Below are 18,177 nucleotides of genomic sequence, written 5' to 3' on the forward strand. Positions count from 1 at the left end.
AAGCCATATAGCTTCTTATAGTGTGTCTTGTACAGATGTACTATTCTCGACGTGGGAATCACCCTATTAATAAATAAATGCCTTGTATGTTTCTCCGCTGAATGTCTGTTTCTGCATCAAGTTTCTTAAAACTCCAAGACTGAGGCCCTGAGCACGTCTCTTCTACTGTCATGTCCCAGGGGCCAAGCGTTTTGTTGGGCACATAGTAGATGATTAATAAATAGTTATTGAAGAAGGCAGTGAAAAGTGAAACGGACTTGAGTTGACTCAACTAGTCTCCTGTGCCATAAATGTTACAGAGTTTTAGAAAAGGAGGGGGCAGGGCAGTGCGTATTCATGGAGGTGGTTGGATCTGGTTGAGACCTTAAAGGAGGGATGAGATTTCTAGAGAAAGAATCTGGACATCCCCAGAGGACAGTGAACCAGGCATGTCCGGTTCCATGTGATGGGAGTGAAAGAGAAAGAGTCCCATTAACTTGAAAGAGAGACGTGTACGGTGGGTAAGAAAGCAGAGCTATACGGACGCCTGGCCGTAGACCCGCGTCTGTTTATCACAGATGCTGCTGCCGTTTTGTCGCTACATAGAAAACATCTTCCTTACAAAGTTGCTGGGATCTTTTCTTTGCTGGTAGGGGCAGGAACAGGAAGGAGTGATGGAACCATACTGAGATGCAAGCATTTGACATATTAATCATTTCTTGTTCCAAGTTAATAAATTGAGGGAAAACTAACTTAAAACTCAGGTTGGCAACATTAAGGAATGAAAGCGAACTTTTTTTGACAATCAAGTTACCTAATGATTACGGTTCCATGGGAAGACGTATCCGACTTACGAGCTGTGTGTAAGATGGGAACACCATCCTGGGCGATAATGCAATGAAGGTGCAAGGCATGTCGATTTCTATGAAAATGAAAAACATTAGAAAAGAAACTATGATTTGAAGAGGAAGGTTCAAATATCGAAATGGAAAATCCCTTGGAAACGCATCTCTGGGTAGGAAGGAAATTAGCTAATGCATTTTCTTACCCATATGTAAAGCATTTGCAGAATGGAGGAATCTGAAAAGCAAAATAAAACCACAGGTAACGCAGCATTGTTTGATTTACTAATTTAAGCAGGTGCCTATGGGGAAAAGGCTGTCTCTAAAATTAGATAATAGTGAGTGTAAGAGGAAAAACCCTTCTGAGTTATCACCAGTTGACTCAGATCAAACCAGAAGTAATGAATTACTCTCTAATAAGACGTGCAAATTGGTGGAAGAAAGGATGCTCGTCGCCATGGCATGCGTCTCTGAGAGGGGGTTTACATGTCGTAGTTGGTGGCGATCATGAAAAATATAATGTCGTGCATTCTATTTTGCATGATTGCCACCAACAATGACATTTAAGAGACCTGGGGCCCTGGTGAGTGTCTGCGGAAGACTCGGTGAAACCATCGCCCTGGGTTACAGTTGTGCCTCTGAGTCTTGCTTTCAGTTCTTTCCCTGACTCTGTGTCTGTGCATCTCACCCATCCTTGCATCTCTGTGTGGTGTGGGCTCACAAAGATGTTCTCTGATACTCTTGGTATTGTCAGACACGAGAGGCATGTGCACCCAGGTGGCACACTCAGCTCGTTTTCACTCTGCGCTTTGCAGACACGAAGCACTGACCTAACATACACGTTGTTCCCAGAAGTCAGGGTAACTGGGACAGCGTGGGGACAGAAAATGCACCGAGTAGGACTTTGACAGCCCACCAGGAGGCAAGTCTGTATTATTGTCGATGAGGAAATAACGGCCTGCAGTCAGACTCCAACTAAAGATGGAACAGGCGGAATTTGTAGGACAACTAAAGAGCACAGGTGGTTCCTTCCCCTGTGGGTCAGACAGCTAATGGTACTGATGGTGTGGAAGTGGTCCCCTTTCCTTAGAAGCTTCATCGTCTCAGGTCTAGTACATGGTTTTCCTGAGTGGCCCAGGAACAGAATCTAATTCCAGGATGTCAGCCCTGCCTTTGGGGACCGACGTCTGTTTGTATAATCCAATACTTGCAGCCTTGGGCAGAAGCAGCATAATACACAAATGGCTATATGCACCCCTCGCCTGAAGATAAGAAGTATATAGAAAGTGGTGATTGGAAGGGCCCTAAGTACACAGGATCTAGGTGCTCGAAGGTGATTATGTGAATGCATTTGCAAAACCTCTGCCCGAGGGCACCTGAATTGCCTAAAAGTAGACACAATCCGCTCCTGAATCCTAAAGAAAACTGCAGTTATCTCTAATGTTCCATAAATAAGAATCCCATTCATGACTTAAGTGTTCACTAATGGAAACTATCACCACCCACCTCCATCGCCAAATGCCTGCCTGGCGGCTCGGAAGCCTGCACTAATTCCCGGGCTTGGGGAACCCAGAACTCACTGAATCCCTCTTCTCCCGACCTGCTGAGTGTGGGGATGGGCTAGTGATCTCTCTGGGGCCCGGGTCGGCTCTTTTTGGAAGAGATGCACATATGCTTTATGGCAGGCGAGACATAATGAGAGGTCATCTAATTCGGATAAGGTGAGCGCACATTTCCTGGTGAGCCAACCGGATCTCGTATTTTGAAAACACTGGAGGACCTCATTCCACAAAACGTTACTAAACTCAGGTCCGGCCGCTTGCTGCTGCTCCAAAGCCCGTACTCGAGAGACAAGTGTTGGGGGGCAAGGAAAGTCGGCTTCACTCTGGAGACCGGCAACGTGGGGAGAAGGCAGACTCATGTCCAAAAGCCAACTCCCCCCTGCTGATCAGTGGGCAAGAGCTCTTAAAGGGGAGTTTCAGGGGTGCTCAGGGGGAGGCAGGGGGCCCCATGCAGAAGTGGTACAGTCAGCTCTGACCATCATCTTGAAATTGGTCCTGCGGTGGTCTGACCGGTGTCATCTTGATTGTTTTACATACAGTTAGTCTTCAGCTCCAGGATCAGTTTGTCCCCATTTCCTTGACACCAGTTCTCAGAGTTGTGGCAGCCTGTGTCATGGCTACAGTCTGGTCATCATGTAGCTAACTTCTCCCACCTGGCGGGGGTTTCAGTATCTACAAAACAGCTCACAGGACGTGGCTGAGAATATGATCTACAGCCCTTGAGGAGGAACTAAGGGTCTTTGACTTTGTTTAATGACTAAACTATTATTATTTTGTGCTCTTTGACTGTTTTCCTTTGCTTCTGCATTTTCTCGCTTCTCTGATTAAATTTATTGTTTGATGAAAGTTTTTCTGTAGACAAGAGGCAGGTGGACGACATGGGGGGTGGGAGTCTGTCTCGGGAAGGCCCCATAGGGTCCTGCTCAGTTACAATAATACCGAGAACATTTATTAATTATGGTTCTTTCCAGTGACACTTTTAAAGATGACCAGGCTGCTGTTCATGGGCTCCTAGACCAGCTCTTGTGTTTTAGAAGACGGGACACCAGGGAAAGGCCAGTCCTAGGCCAGAGACCATTACCACATACGCTCAGAAATCTACCATGTGTTTAAAAGTGTGCCTGGTGCCCAGGGATGGAGTTGCAGTATTCCAGGCAGGGTTGCACAGAGGAAAAGGGGGAAGGGGTCGGGCACCGGAAAGGCATGGACCTGGCAACAGCTAATACACCTGTGTTCCCAGGACTTACTTGCACATCTGTAACACTCTGTAGAGCCCAAGTTTTCTCGTAGGTGGTGCAGACCTGGTGTGGTTATGGGCTCCACAAAGCTTGTACGGCACATAAGAACAAATAAGCCACTTGCAGAAAGGACTTTTCCTGGGACTTCCCTGGCCGTCCAGTGGTTAGGACTCCGTGCTTCCACTGCAGGGGGCACAGGTTTGATCCCTAGTCGGGGAACTAAGATCCCACATGCTGCTTAGTGGTTTGCCAGGTCCAGGTACTTTTATTTCAGGTAGGGCTCAACCTGTCCTGGTATCCATCTGTAACCACCCTAGAATAGACTCTGACATGGTAACGTTTGGGGCCAGGTGATTCTTTGCTTCAGACATGCTGTCCTTTGCACCGTAAGATGTTTAGCAGCAGCCCTGGCCTCTGCACTAGGTACCAGTAGCAATCCCCCAACCTCCAGCCATGTTGAAAACCCAAAATACCCCCATACTTACTAAATACCCCCCACTTAAGAACCAGTTCCCTAGAGGAATTAACTCCCCTGGGACTTTATAATGGAGGCAAAGGAGATAGAGAGGATTATGAAACTCACACCCTAGAGAAAGACATCTGGACAGTTGAAGACATGTAGTTTCTATTCCTGCAACAAATACTGAGGCCTTCTCAGGAATCGGGCAGGCAGCTCAGTCACCTAACTTTTAACCTCGAGAAGGCTCGGAACGGCAGGAACCTTCCCTTCTTTGCTCATGTGTCAATACCTTCCTCTGTCCAAATTGGAAACAAGAGCGTGTGGGGAATGTTGCATTCGGGGTCACCCCAGGAAACCACCACGCGGCACCAGGTCGCGTCAGGATGAGCATAAAACAGGGCCCTGCGATCAGCCTCTTGGGTAGAGATGCGTGTCTCAAAGCCAGATGGGTATCATCTGGACCTGTTGCCATGCGGGCCCGTGAAAGTTCGATGAATCGGTGCTCCTTCCCCAGTAGGTCCTGTGATAATGCTTCCTTCCCTGCTCGTGGGATTTGTGTGTTTGAAGCTTGATGAATGGATATTTCCTCCCAATGGATCATGTTTTACGTGTTCCCTCTCTCCTGGTTGGGTTTTCCTTGTTGCTGTAGTTCTTGGTGCCGTGCGTGTGTGTGTGTGTGTGTGTGTGTGTGTGTGTGTGTGTGCACCCACACATTTAGCCATCTAGCCCATCCTTCTAAGATGAGACACTTGGCTGGATTCATTTGTCATCATTAATCAAGTGAGTTCCACAAATACGAGAACGTGCCGCAGAATATTAGGGTGGCGAGTTTTCTTTCCCTTAATGTCAGGGCGGCACTGTGATGACGCCTTCCTTGCCTTGGGTGGGGAAGCGAATGTCATCCACGTGGCGCCCAGACTGGTCCAGGGGCAGCTGAAATGCTTGGGATCTGAGCGGATGTGCTGGTGGGCAGTGTGAGAATGGGGACGCGAGTGAGCCGCAGTGGAGGGTGCTGGAGGCCACCTGCCCGGCAGACGCCGGGGGCTGCAAGATGTGATGCAGACCTGTGCCCCCCACTCCCCGCCATCCCTGTGTGTAGGACCCCAGTAGCCCTTCCTAGCTCCTGGCGCCTCCTGCATGCACCCCGTTCTCAGCAGTGCACTCCCTGCCCGGGGGCCCCTTGAGTCTTTTCCAGGCCGACCCCTAGGGCAGGGCGGGCGGGAACGTCCTGAGAGCCCTTTGCCTCCGCCGGAGTCCGCCTGGGCCTTTGCTCTCCGAGCACAGTTGAGCCTCTGCTTTTCTGCCCGCGAAGAGCACAGGTCGCCCTGTGTAGCGTGCTCGCAATGGCCGACATTCCCAACATTCACAAGGAGGGTGGATAATCAATTCCCGAGTCCCACAGAGAGGCCGCTGCAGAGCATGGGAAGGGGGCTGGTCCTAAATGAGCCTGTTGTTGGGCGGCCGCGCTCCCCCGGCCCTGCTCTGTGCCTTCTCAGCGCTGTGCGTAAAAATAGCGAGTAATGAGCGGCGGCCACGAAGCACGCTCTACGGGCGCCTACTGTGTCTGCATCCTGCCGGAGCCGGCGTGCCGCGCTCTGGTTCCAGTGGGTTTTCCAGTTTGGCATTCCAAGACCTAATTCATTTTCTGCCTGGCGCTCCTACACCCTCCATCAGCGCTGGCGACCCCCGCCGTCTGCGTAACAGATGCGGCTTTCTCAGGCTGCAGCGGTACCAAGTAACTAACGTGAGATCAAGGCTGTAGCCGGCACTCTCTCCCCGCTTTTAAACAAACACCACCGTTTTCATCTAATCCTGCCTTTGTCAGGTCTGTTGGAAATTGGCTTCATTTTCTTTTTCAGTCCTCTCCCCCCACCCCTCTGAGTTTAAAACCAAGCGGGGACTCCCCCGCCGCCTCGGAAGCCTCCCGAGCCGAGGGCTGCTCGCTCTGGGAGGGCTGCCTCCAGCAGGACGGATGCACATGATTCTCTGCTCCCGGCTCCTGACACTTAGGCGAGCAGACGCTTCCGAGGGGCTGAATCAAACATCACGTCCCTCCGGGCGAGCCCTGAGTCCCCCGGAGACGCACAGGGGAACGCGGACAGGGTTCGCCTACTGAAATCGAGGCAGCGGGCTGAGCCTTGAGTCCTGGACCAAGGTCCCAGGTAGATCTGCATCCCTTTCTCCTGGTGGCTGACCTTCATCCTAGTCGCGAAGCAGGCGTTCTGTGGCCGATAAAGGGCGTTTTCAGCCTTACCTTTCAAGGCTGCCCACTTAGCAAGTCGCAGCTTCCACACTTTGGGGAGAGCCAGAATTTCAGCGAGAAAAGGGAGCGAAACGACAGATGAGCCCCCTGCTCCGATAAGCAGCTCTGTTTCTCGCAGCCCCGTGCCTTTTCGTTTTGGCTCATTACAGCACCCTGAAAGCTTCTCTTCTGTGCTTCAGAATAGTCTTTTCAAAACGCCTCTTTACTGGGAGAAGTGTTATTCGTGGCATGGGGGATGGGTATCTTCCGGAGCTGCAGTCCATTATTGCTTACTGCCCCTCTCCGGGTCTAGAAATGTTCCTCGTTTAGAAGGAAAGCCGAGGCTTTTTACAGCCGCGGGTGAAAATGGACACTGTTACCTATTTTCGCTTTGGTCTGAGAGTTTCCATTAAGTAGGGAACCTGCTCTGAAGGTTTAGAAAGGAAACTGCAGTATCAAGTATGTTATCCAGCACATCACTGTATCTTGGTGCTGTTTTCTTTGTGTGTTTCTCTGCTACCTCTCCCCCCAAAGGAAACGTCCATCAAGATGCATACAGTGGAAACAGTGTGTCAGGGCATAGACAGGAGCGGACACCAAACACACGAAGGTTTAACCAAGAACGTCAGCTTTTCCTCTTAACGCCCTAGGTCAGGGGTCAAAAAGAGGGAGGGGAAGAAATTATTCATATTTTTGTTATCAGAGAAGTTTGCAGCAGAACTGTGAGTTACTTCTCATACCTGGGATATTTTTTAATGTTCCTTGTGCCAAGAGCTTGATCTGGGCTTTTGATTTCACAAAGTGGGAAGGGTATTTACACTTAAGATATTTCTACATTTTATGTCACACCGTCAAGAAAAGAAGAGCTTTCCACATTGACTCAACTCTGCAGAGTTCACATATCCCGATAGTAGGCTCCCCAGGTTTGTAGGGCTTATTACTTGGCTGTTTTCTCCCCATCCTTTTTCTTATTTGTGCCTGTTGATCATATAAACCAATGAGAGAGTAAACTTGTATAAAAATGAGAATACAGGCAACATACACACTTTCGGGGGGACTCCAAACCAAATACGGTCATAGAAAAATGAGGCACGTCCTTATCCGTGGCCTTTTTTTGGGGGGGGGGGGAAATGGAAAATAAAGCCAGAAATGCGCTATTTACAAAATCTAACTGAGGTGAACTGACGCCCAGCTATTTAAGGAGTGTGTTCAAATAGGCACATGTAAAGAGCCGGCCACTTACGAATTTAGAGCAAATAAAACCACATAGGTCAGGCTTATGAAAGTGTCAGCTCAAAGCAAATGAGGATATTTCCATTGGGGCACCTCTGGGAGGGAACTGTTCAAAGCAGTGAATGTACTTATAAAAACACCTCACACGTTGCGCTGTGCTCTGCGCTTACAAAGTGCTTTCCCCACACGGAGCACCTCTCCTCTGCTGATTCTGAGCAGCTCCCGGGAAGGAGACAGAGTGTGTTTCCCCGCTTCCAATGTGGATAAAGAAATAAGAGGAGAATTTAAATGCCTGGCTCAAGCATCATACATACCGAAGAAACAGAGGGAGACTGGAAAAGTCTTAGAGAATAAATGTGACTCTGTATTTATTTCCCCCCTGGTTTGGTAGGACAATCAAGCCAATATTTCCTATATACTCAACGTAACCAGTAATTCATTTCTTCTTCCTCATTCGTGACGTGTAGGATTTCCATCCACGGGAAGAGCTCATACCCGAAGAAGTACTCAACACAGGGTAAGGAGGAAAATGTGCAGACTCTACGATCTGCTCATTATAATTCTAAATGGAACCAAAGGAAATATACAGAGAGGTCGGCAAAGAGTTATTGTCAAGAATATTCACTGAGCGCAATTTATATTGGGGAAAAACTGGGAAAGGCCAAAAGGCCCCCCCAGAAGGAATGGTTAAGTGAATCATAGGCTTGTTTTGTGTTAGGATATCATAGATAAAAGTGGGAAGTTATATTTTCACATAATGATCCATGATGTGGGAAAATGGACAAGATGCAGAGTTAGGTGAAAATATTGCAAGTTATGAAATTGTATGTAGGGCATCAGTTGTGAAACCATAGAGTTGCCCTGGGGACTTGCGTGAAGAGGGGGTGACTCAGCCTGCGTCCAGAGCTCCTGATTCAGTAGGTCTGCGGTGGGAACCCAGAATGTGCACTTCTGTCAAGTTCCAAGCTGATGCTCTTGCCACTGGTCCAGGGGCTCCACTGAATTAAACAATTATGTGTTTAGAGGGCTTACAAGGACATCTTTGCTTATGGGGCAGAGCTTGTCAACACTGGCTGGCGTTCGGACTCCATGGGGAACTTTTAAAAAACATCAGTGTCCGGTGGGCGCACGAAGTGGTCCAGCCACTGTCAAAAACAGTTTGGCGTTTCCTCGATGAAAAATGGAATTAGCGCACGACCCTACAGTTCCTCCCCTAGTCACGTATCCAGAAGAACTGAAAACAGGTGCTCAAACAGATGTACACAAACAGGGCAACTCAGAGTCAGCAAAGGTGAAAACAGCCCGATGTCTATCAACAGTTTAAGAGATCAGGAAAATGTGGTCTGTGTGTCCAGTGGAACAGTACTCACTGTAAAGGGGTGACACAGGCTACAGCGTGGACAAACCGTGAGAATATTAGGCTAAGGGAAAGAAGCTAGACACAGAAGACCATATTGTGTATCATTCTCCTTACAGGAAATGTTCAGAATAGGCAAGTCCTTCGAGACAGAAAGCGGATGCTAGCGGCTGAGGGCAGGGGGAATGGAGAGGGACTGCTTAATCTTACAGGATTTCTCTGGGGTGATGAAAATGTTCAGAAACGTCTTAGTGGTGGTGATTGTACTGCCTTGTGAATGTACTGGAAGCTACTGGACAGTACGTTCGAACGTGGTTAATTGTATGTTATGTGAATTTTATCTCACTTTTAAAAGAATATCCAGGCAGCAGCGTAGAGCTTCTGATTTCACGGTTCTGGGACGAGCCTTTTTTGAAAGCTTCCCAGTTGATGCCAAGGTGCAGCTGGGATTGACTGAAAACCACTGGCCGGGTGGGGATTCCAACAGCAGTAACTCAGGTAGCCTGGAAGGGGATGAATGGAGCTTCAGAAGATGAAGGGGCAGCTTCAGCAGGTGGACTCTGTCCCTTTGCTACCCAATGTCTGTATCCCAGCAGTATCCCCCCGCCTGGGAGCTTGTCAGAAATGTAGACCCGCCGGCGCCTCCCCAGACCTCCCGAGTCACAGTCTGACTTCTGGCAGGATCCGCCTGGTTTACTACCCGCTGACGCTCCAGGAGCACGGGAGCGATTGCACGGCCTCTCCAGTGTCGCGTTTCATGCGAAGAGTTATGATTCCTTCTCCCGAGACACAGGGTTTCTATCGTCCTAGAGGTTTTAGAAACGCTGCTTGTAAGAAAGTGGATGAAATTCATATCCTGGGGTATCTCTGCGTCTTCGAGAACCTCCCGCATCTGACTACTCTCCGTGAGCGTTGCACGGTTTGATGTGTATTCCTGTCCCAAACTATTTGGAAAGTGGGACTCCTTTCAAAGGACCACTTTCCGACGCTGACGGATGCTTGTCCTTTTCTATAAGGATAATGGCAGAATTGCTGCTTCAGGACAATTTTGAATCTTTTGGACCTGCTCCATCCAGTAGAACTTCAGAAACCACCTTGAATGTTGTAGAACTCCCAGAGGGACCCTATCTTTCAGTATCCAAAGACACTGAGCGAGAAGCGGTAGATAGAAATGACCACAGACTTCACCGAAATGTGCCGCTTTAAGACAAGAGGGGATGTGGAAGTTGGGGGGGGGAGGGGCAGGATTCCTCTACACCATGGCTTTTCTCATCCTAAGCCAGGAAGACTCCTGTGAAATTTCAGCCCACAGTCAAGCTAAACCGGAAAGGTGAGATTGTCTAGACACAGTGGGCATGTGCCTGCAAAATTCTCCGCCTTCCACTCATCTCCAGCACCATGGACTTGTCTATCAAATATCCCCAGGTTACAATTGGCCCAACTAATGCCTAAGAAAAAGTTTAATATGTGTCTTTCAAATCCATGCTGAGATGACTCAGTTTCTACAAGATAATAAATCTACCCAGACAGGAAAGAAAGCTCATGAACTTGTGGACAAAAACGTCAACAGCCCCCTTTGTCCTATCGACAGACCATTTTCCTCTCTGTAGTTCTCTGAATATCTGATAAATCATACTCAAATTTGTTTTTCTGGCAATGGCTGGAAAGAGCAATGCACTTTTTAACCTGATGCAATGCATTCAAGAAGGTGTGTGGATGCGGACCTCAGAGGGCAAAGATGAGATTGGTTCCAATATTGAAGTGATGGAAAATGATTTTCCTGTGCTGCGTGTCAATCTTTTAATATTAGTTTATAGATGGGATGATGACTCTATCTGTAGCCCTTTAAACCCAAGCTGCCCCTTAGCTTTCACTTCTGCTCAAGATTTCATGAATCGATGACAATAACCATTGTAGAAAAATGAGGACAGTTTTTTTTCCATTTTAATATAGTCAAAAGAATATCCTGGGCTTCCCTGGTGGCGCAGTGGTTGAGAGTCCGCCTGCCGATGCAGGGGACACGGGTTCGTGCCCGGTCCGGGAAGATCCCACATGCCGCGGAGCGGCTGGGCCCGTGAGCCATGGCCGCTGAGCCTGTGCGTCCGGAGCCTGTGCTCCGCAACGGGAGAGGCCACAGCAGTGAGAGGCCCGCGTACCGCAAAAAAAAAAAGAAGAAGAAGAATATCCAGCCCAGGCCCACATTTCTGAGCTCAGTTAGTTTCCAGAGATTTAACGGTTCCATAAAACAAGTGATTCGCAAACAGTTTGAAGCAACGAGTGAGCAGAAGCAAATAAAATGAGGTGAAATGATGCTCATTGCTATTAGGCTGCAGGCATTGAGGAAAATGTCTTTTAAAAAAAGGCTTTCTAGTGAGAAAATTAACATCTGCTTATTTATTTATTTCCTGGATAGAGGACATATGTGAAGGCATCTTCTGTTCAACATGCCTTTGGTTCTGTGTTCCTAGGAACATGCACAATTTCTCTGTTGAGCTTTCGCAGGGAGCTGCAAACTCTAACCTATGGGCCAAATGCAGGCCCCATCTGATTTTGAAAACTTCTTTCGGAACACGGCCATGCTCGTTCATTTCCATACTGTCTACGGCTGCTTTCACACGGCACAGCAGTTGTGCAGTTCTGGCCCTTAACAGAACACTTCTGCATATGAAGTTATTTCTGCATGCACCTCATGATAGGGAGAGTTAAAATATCAACACTTAAAAAGAAAAGACAAAAGCCTATATCCACCTATGGTGGATAAACATTATTTCTGGATGTGTCTGTGAAGGTCCATCCAGATGAGACCAGCATTGAATCGGTACACGGGACAAAGCAGGTGGTCCTCCTCAGGGTGGGTGGGCATCAACCCATCTGCCGCGGACCTGAAAAGAACAAAAAATGGAGGATTGTTGAATTCCCTCTCAGTCTCTCTGGCTGACTGCTGAGCTGGGACACTGGTGTCCTGTCCTTGGACGGAGATGGACACCATTGCTACCCTGGTTCTCAGGCCTTCACACTCAGACTGAGGCCCTTCCTGGGCCTCTGGCTTGCAGAGGGCAGGTGTTGGGACTTCTCAACCTCCGTAGCTGTGTCAGCCAATTCCTTATATAAATGGTCTTCAGATAAATAGATAGAAAGATAGATCTACACATAGATACATATCTCCCATTGGTTTTGTTTCTTTCTGTGGAGCACCCTGGCTAATACAAACAGGAATCCATTAAGTTTTCTTAACTCTTGTTGCCCAGTTCTACAAACTTTCATTGAGGACCAACTCTGTGGATGGTGGGGTGAATATTAGAAAGACAAAGGAAACAACTCTTGCCCTTAAGATGGTGTAATGGGTGAGATGCAAAAGACTGTGAACTTAAGTGGAGGGTCAGACATGCCTTGAGAGAGGTATTCACAAAGTGTCTACTTTGGATGATGGATCAAAAAAGGTATAAAACCCATAACAGAGTAGGGTTGCACAAGTTTCATCAAGAAGATGTCTTTCTGGTAGTCTTCAGAAATGCAATGTGTGAAAAGGAAAGGGCATTCCAGGGTGCAGGACTGAAGGTGGCCAGTGCAGGTGGTGTCGAAGTATCCCAGACAAATGGGTTTCTGGAGCAGAGCAAAAGTGTACCACTTCTGAGTGGCACGTTTCCAAGGGGGACCTCCTCAGGTGTCCTCTGTGAGGGTTCAGTGCCCCAAGGCTCTGAGCCTGGGATACACAGAAGAGAGGAGTGGGAAATAAGGCAGATGGGACTGAGCTGGGATGGGGGCAGGTGCGACTTCCTGGGTGGAACAATTTCGGACGGCAAAGGAACAATTTCGGACGGCAAAGGAACAAACTATGTAGAGTGATTTAACTCTTGCATGTGTTAGTGGGCTGGATTGGAAGAGGCAAAGCCTTACTACTCTGTTGGGGAAATCTTCCATCCCTTGACGATTTTTGTCATCAGACAATGGGGTGTCACCATCTTTTTCTCATCATGTGACACCTAATGGGAGAAATTTGCTTTCAGGTATAGGTCTTCTGTTCATACCCACCAAGCAGCCTGACACTGTGTGTCGTTTGACCAGGTTCTGAATGATTTAGGAGTTGACAGTCTGTTCTTTTTATTTATTTATTTATTTAATTTTTTATTTATGGCTGTGTTGGGTCTTCGTTTCTGTGCCAGGGCTTTCTCTAGTTGCAGCAAGCAGGGGCCACTCTTCATCGCGGTGCACGGGCCTCTCACTATTGCGGCCTCTCTTGTTGTGGAGCACAGGCTCCAGACGCGCAGGCTCAGTAGTTGTGGCTCACGGGCCTAGTTGCTCCGCGGCATGTGGGATCTTCCCAGACCAGGGCTCGAACCCGTGTCCCCTGCATTGGCAGGCAGACTGTCAACCACTGCGCCACCAGGGAAGCCCGACATTCTGTTCTTGATGCAGATGGACACAGCGTGCATCAGCGGTGGCATGAAATATCGCTGGAGGGATGCAGCCCCACCTAAAAGTTGGCAACCTGTCCATCTTCTTCTTTCTTCTTTGCCTATCATAGGACAGAGGCGTTTCTTATAGACTTAAGTTAACTTATGTGGTGGACCGTGCCAGTGTGTGATACGTATCAATCCCAATAGGTACCGAGAGGTAAGACGTGGGTCCATCGCGAAGCCCTGAAAACAAACGTGGCGCACCTGCCTCCATCCTTACCTACCTGTGTGGTCTTGGCAAGTCACCTCACCACTCTGGGCCTCTGGTTTCTAAACTCCAAAACAAGGGGACAGCAGACTTTTTCTATAATAGGCCAGATGGTAAATGTGTTTGGCTTTTCGGGCCATACAGTCTCTGCTGCATCAACTCAGCTCTGCCTTTGTGGAGACCACAGGTCAGTGGATAGGTGTGGCCAGATTTGGACTAGATCTCTGGACTAGATCTCTCCCAGCCCTTATTAACATCTTGTGATGGCAGATGAACTTATCTACAAAACAGGAACAGACTCACAGACATAGAGAACAGACTTGTTGCCAAGGGGGAGGGGGTGGGGGAGGGGTGTACTGGGAGTTTGGGATGAGCAGATGCAAACTGTTACATATAGAATGGATACCCAACAAGGTCCTACTATATAGCACAGGGAACTATATTCAATATCCTGTGATAAACCATAATGGAAAGGAATATAAGAAAAGAATGTGTATATATGTATAACTGAATCACTTTGCTGAACAGCAGAAATTAACACAACATTGTTAATCAACTATACTTCAATATAATTTACAAAATGAATGAATATCTTGTGATGGGAAGGCAAGGAGAAATTCAGAATTTTCCTGAGCTTTTCATTTCTCATGGGAGAGAGCTCCCTTTGGTCAAGGTAAAAATTTGGCATGGGGGAAACATACAAAATTAAAAGAGAACCCATACAATGGGAAGGAATCGGATTCAGTCACCCCATTCACCTGTGCTTTAAGCTTGTCATTCCCAAGGCAGACTTTGGAAAGGCTTTGGAGATCATTTGCAGAACAGGCTGTGCTTCCAACATGTCTTCCTTTTGGATCGCCTGGGCTCCATGGGGGCACATGGATCCCAGCAAGTGACTGGAGACTGTTGCTTCCCATCACTGTTTTCTTGCCACCAAAATTGCTATTTATTTAAGAAGGACTGAGAACCCAGCTGCCGGGCTTCCCTGGAATCCTGTCCGACAGACTCAACGAGCCTGTGATTTTTCTATAAAGCAGCTCTCTGAGCAGCGAGAAGATGCTGCAGTGATTACACACCTCTGCAGTTCCCTCAAATACGGGAAAACGTAGACAGTGCAAAAGACAGACTCAAAACACAAGCTATCAGATGAAGCCTTCCTGACAGCATAAACAAGAAGCAAGCAAGAAAGGGGGAAGAAAATCATCCTGATTTTTGTTTGTCTGTTTGAATCACGGAATTGAAATGGAGGCCCCTGACACCCTGCCCTGTTGCCGTGGGTGTCTCAGTGATGAACAGTCACGGGCTCCCTCCCGCCCACCCCCGTGGATTCATGAGGGGCCAGACAGGAATTGCAGAACCGCCACGTGGTGTGACCTTACCTGTTAAGCTTGTCCTGCCTTCCCTGCCGAAGGTGAGGAGGGCCGTCAGCATGCGGCCGACTGTTTCTCCCACACCTTAATGAGAAAAATTGACCTGCTTACTCTCCAGCTGTCTTCTGTGTGTCTAATCCTAGTAATTTCTGCAAAACTGCCCCCTCCTTACTTGTTGAAACCAAGCAGAAGCCCTCAAGGATGGCGTATCTTGGGCAGACGACACGGAATCGGGTTGGAGGAGGGACAGGCTTGTTGGGAAGACCAGTGAGCTTCCACGCACCGGCTTCAAGACCCGTCCTGAGGACGGGGCACATGATTCACCCGGCACCCCACGCTCTGTGCTGGTCAACCGCGCCCCTTCCCCCTGCACGCACAAACGTAGTACTTCAGGCTTCTGTGTTTTGCTCTTAGTGCAGTGCAGCCTGTGCTGATTTCTACAGGGTGGCCATTTATCTGGAGCAAGAATAAACATTGCAAATAAAACCCACTGCTTTCCTGTGATGAGCTAGTTTTCTGTACATAAAACTTGTATAATAATGATCTGCCCTTGTGAACTTCCTGTTGAAAAATTATTTACTTTTCGAATATGCATGTGTGTTGGTTAAAGGGAATGCTGTCTATTGGGACGGAAAAAAAAAAAAAAAAAAACCTGAAGAAAAACCAGGATTTCAGATCAACTCCAGCAATCTGGATATGTGATGAATTTTCTGTGATTTCTGGATCTTACCATTTTCATTTCAAAAATAATTCTCACAGGTCATAATAGCCAGTATCAATGTTCTCAACACTAGGAAGTTATCTATATTTACTTAATTTGCCCTGCAGCCTTAAGGCAGAAATCATCGTTACTACCATTTTTGGGAAGGTACTCAAGACAACACAACCAGTAAGTGGAGAGACCTTTGGAACCAGGCAGAGTGGCTTCAAGGCCCTGTTCTTAAACCCCGTATCACGTTGCATAGAACCTAGGTTTCTCCACCTCGGCACAACTGACATTTGGGGCCCGATGACCCTCTGATGTGGGGCGTCCTTTGCACTGTGTGGTGTCGAACAGCATCCCTGGTCTCCACCCCCCACACGCCAGGAGCACTTGTCCCCCCAGTCGTGACAACCATCAATGTCTCCAGACACAGCCAGTTATCTTCCTGGAGTGGGAGGGGGAAACAGGAGTGCAGCATGGCCCATTTTCGAACCACTAATTTAGGATATGCTTCTTTGAAATCAGAGGGTTATAAACCGAGATGCGTCCAGGGGCCAGGCACATCCCATACAGAAGGGACCAGGCTCATTGTAACGAGAATGTCAGTTCTGCCTAGTTACCATGCAGCACGGAGAAAGAGAGAGTGCGAACAACACTACCTGCAGGGGTTCTTTGGCCCATGGGTTGCCGTTTTGTGATTCCAGGAACTAAAGCAGGGTTTCTTCACCTTGGCACTACTGAAATTTGGGACCGGGTGGGTCTTTGTGTTGGCCTGGGTGGGTGGGCAGGGGAGCTGTTCTGTGTACTGTAGAATGTTTAGCTGCAGCCGTGGTCTCAACCCCCCAGATTCCAGTACCACCCCCTCACAGTTCTGACAACACAAAACAGGTCCAAACCCTGCCCAGTGTCCCCAGAGAGGACAAAATTGCCCGGACGGAGAACCCCCTGGGATGAACCACATGAAACGGCCAACACTTAGTTATTTCTGATGTGCAGAAGTGCAGATTTCATGTGGTCCCATCTCATACTCTCAGCAGTGCCCTAAGCTTGCCTGATAGGTTAGTTTCTCAGGTGGGATGGAGCGGGGACAGGTCACATATAAGGGGAAGTGGACACGTGGGAAACCTGTTCAAACCCAGAAACTCCGGTGAGTGCAGCGCTCTCCAAGGCAACCCTGATTCTGGCCAGACTAAAACGAGAACCACCTGGTTTATGGACTTTGACATCACGGGGTTTCGAAGCACATGTACAGAAGAACCGTCCACAGAGAGGCATGAAGGTGGACCTTGATGGGGCCTCAAAGCAGTTTCTTAAAGGCTTAAACCGACAGAACTTGAACCGCCTTTTCCCCTCCCCACCACGATGTCCACTCCATCATGAAAGAGATCTTCAAGCACATGTGACTCTCTCATTCCTGATGCACCTCTGGGTTGGGCTGTGGGCGCTGGTTCCGAGTCCATCTGTGCTTCGTGGCCAAGCGTGAAATGACCGTGGGTTGTGTTCCAATGTGGACAAAGGGCACCTGTGACTAAGGGTGAAGGGGCATTGTCCTAAGTCCTCATTAGGACCAAGGTGAGCCCATTAAAATGCATCGTTATTCCCATCCAGCCGTGCAGTCCACATTCAGCACCGACTAATGAGGAAAATAAAACAGAAAGCGGTTCCCCTTTCTGTTTCTGTGAGGTCTTCCTTCAGGACAATGCGGGGCCTCGTTAATGAGCTCATTCCATAATAAAGCGAAGATATGGACAAATGTCAGCGTGCCTCTGGAGCAGCGCTTTCGCCGGCAGATGCATGTCACACAGTAATGGTACTGATTCGCGCTTGTTAACAATGAACCCACACGTGTCCCTGTTGACCGGATTCTTTATGTGACATTAGCCTGGCTGCGCTAAATAACGACCCCACAGCCTTGCGATGCTGGGCCGTGTGAGTACGGTTTCCTAGTTTTAAATGTAACCTCGTTATGGAAAATAAAGTCAGTGAAGAAAAAGTCTCACACTCCCGATAAAGGTTTGATGTATTGTTACAGTTTTTAAAGCAATATATACCATCTAAGTGAACATAACTTGCACGTTCTTCCATCTCATTAAAGGCTCTTTTGTTGCTAAGTTGACAGTAGCTTTATTCTTTTTATTTTAATTATAAACATTTTATTTTGACACAGTTATAGACCTAGCATTGTAAGAAATGAAAGAGACATCACATGTACGATGGACCCAGTTTCCTGCAATAGTATAATTTTGCAAACCTGTGGTACACCGGGCAGTTGATAGAATCAAGATGGTCGATATTTCCATCACCACAGGGCTGCCTCATGTTATCCTTTGATACCCACACCTACTCCCCTCCTGCCCCCACCCTCTCCTTAACCCCTGGAAACCACTAATTTAGTCTCCATTTCTTCAGTACTGTCATTTAAGGAATATTATGTAGATAGAATCATGACCTTTGGAATTGGCTTTTTTTCATTCAGCATATAATTCTCTGGATATTCGTCAGGTTGTCCTGTGTATCAGTAATTTG

At 48.0% G+C, this 18,177-nt stretch overlaps 1 long non-coding RNA gene across 1 annotated transcript in view; it reads left to right on the forward strand.

The window, feature by feature from the left end:
• Positions 1-18,177, forward strand: part of LOC132417895 (uncharacterized) — a 481,389-nt gene that overhangs the window by 142,342 nt on the left and 320,870 nt on the right. The window lies entirely within an intron of this gene.

Source organism: Delphinus delphis, chromosome X (assembly GCF_949987515.2).
Source record: "Delphinus delphis chromosome X, mDelDel1.2, whole genome shotgun sequence".
Taxonomy (NCBI): Eukaryota; Metazoa; Chordata; class Mammalia; order Artiodactyla; family Delphinidae; genus Delphinus; species Delphinus delphis.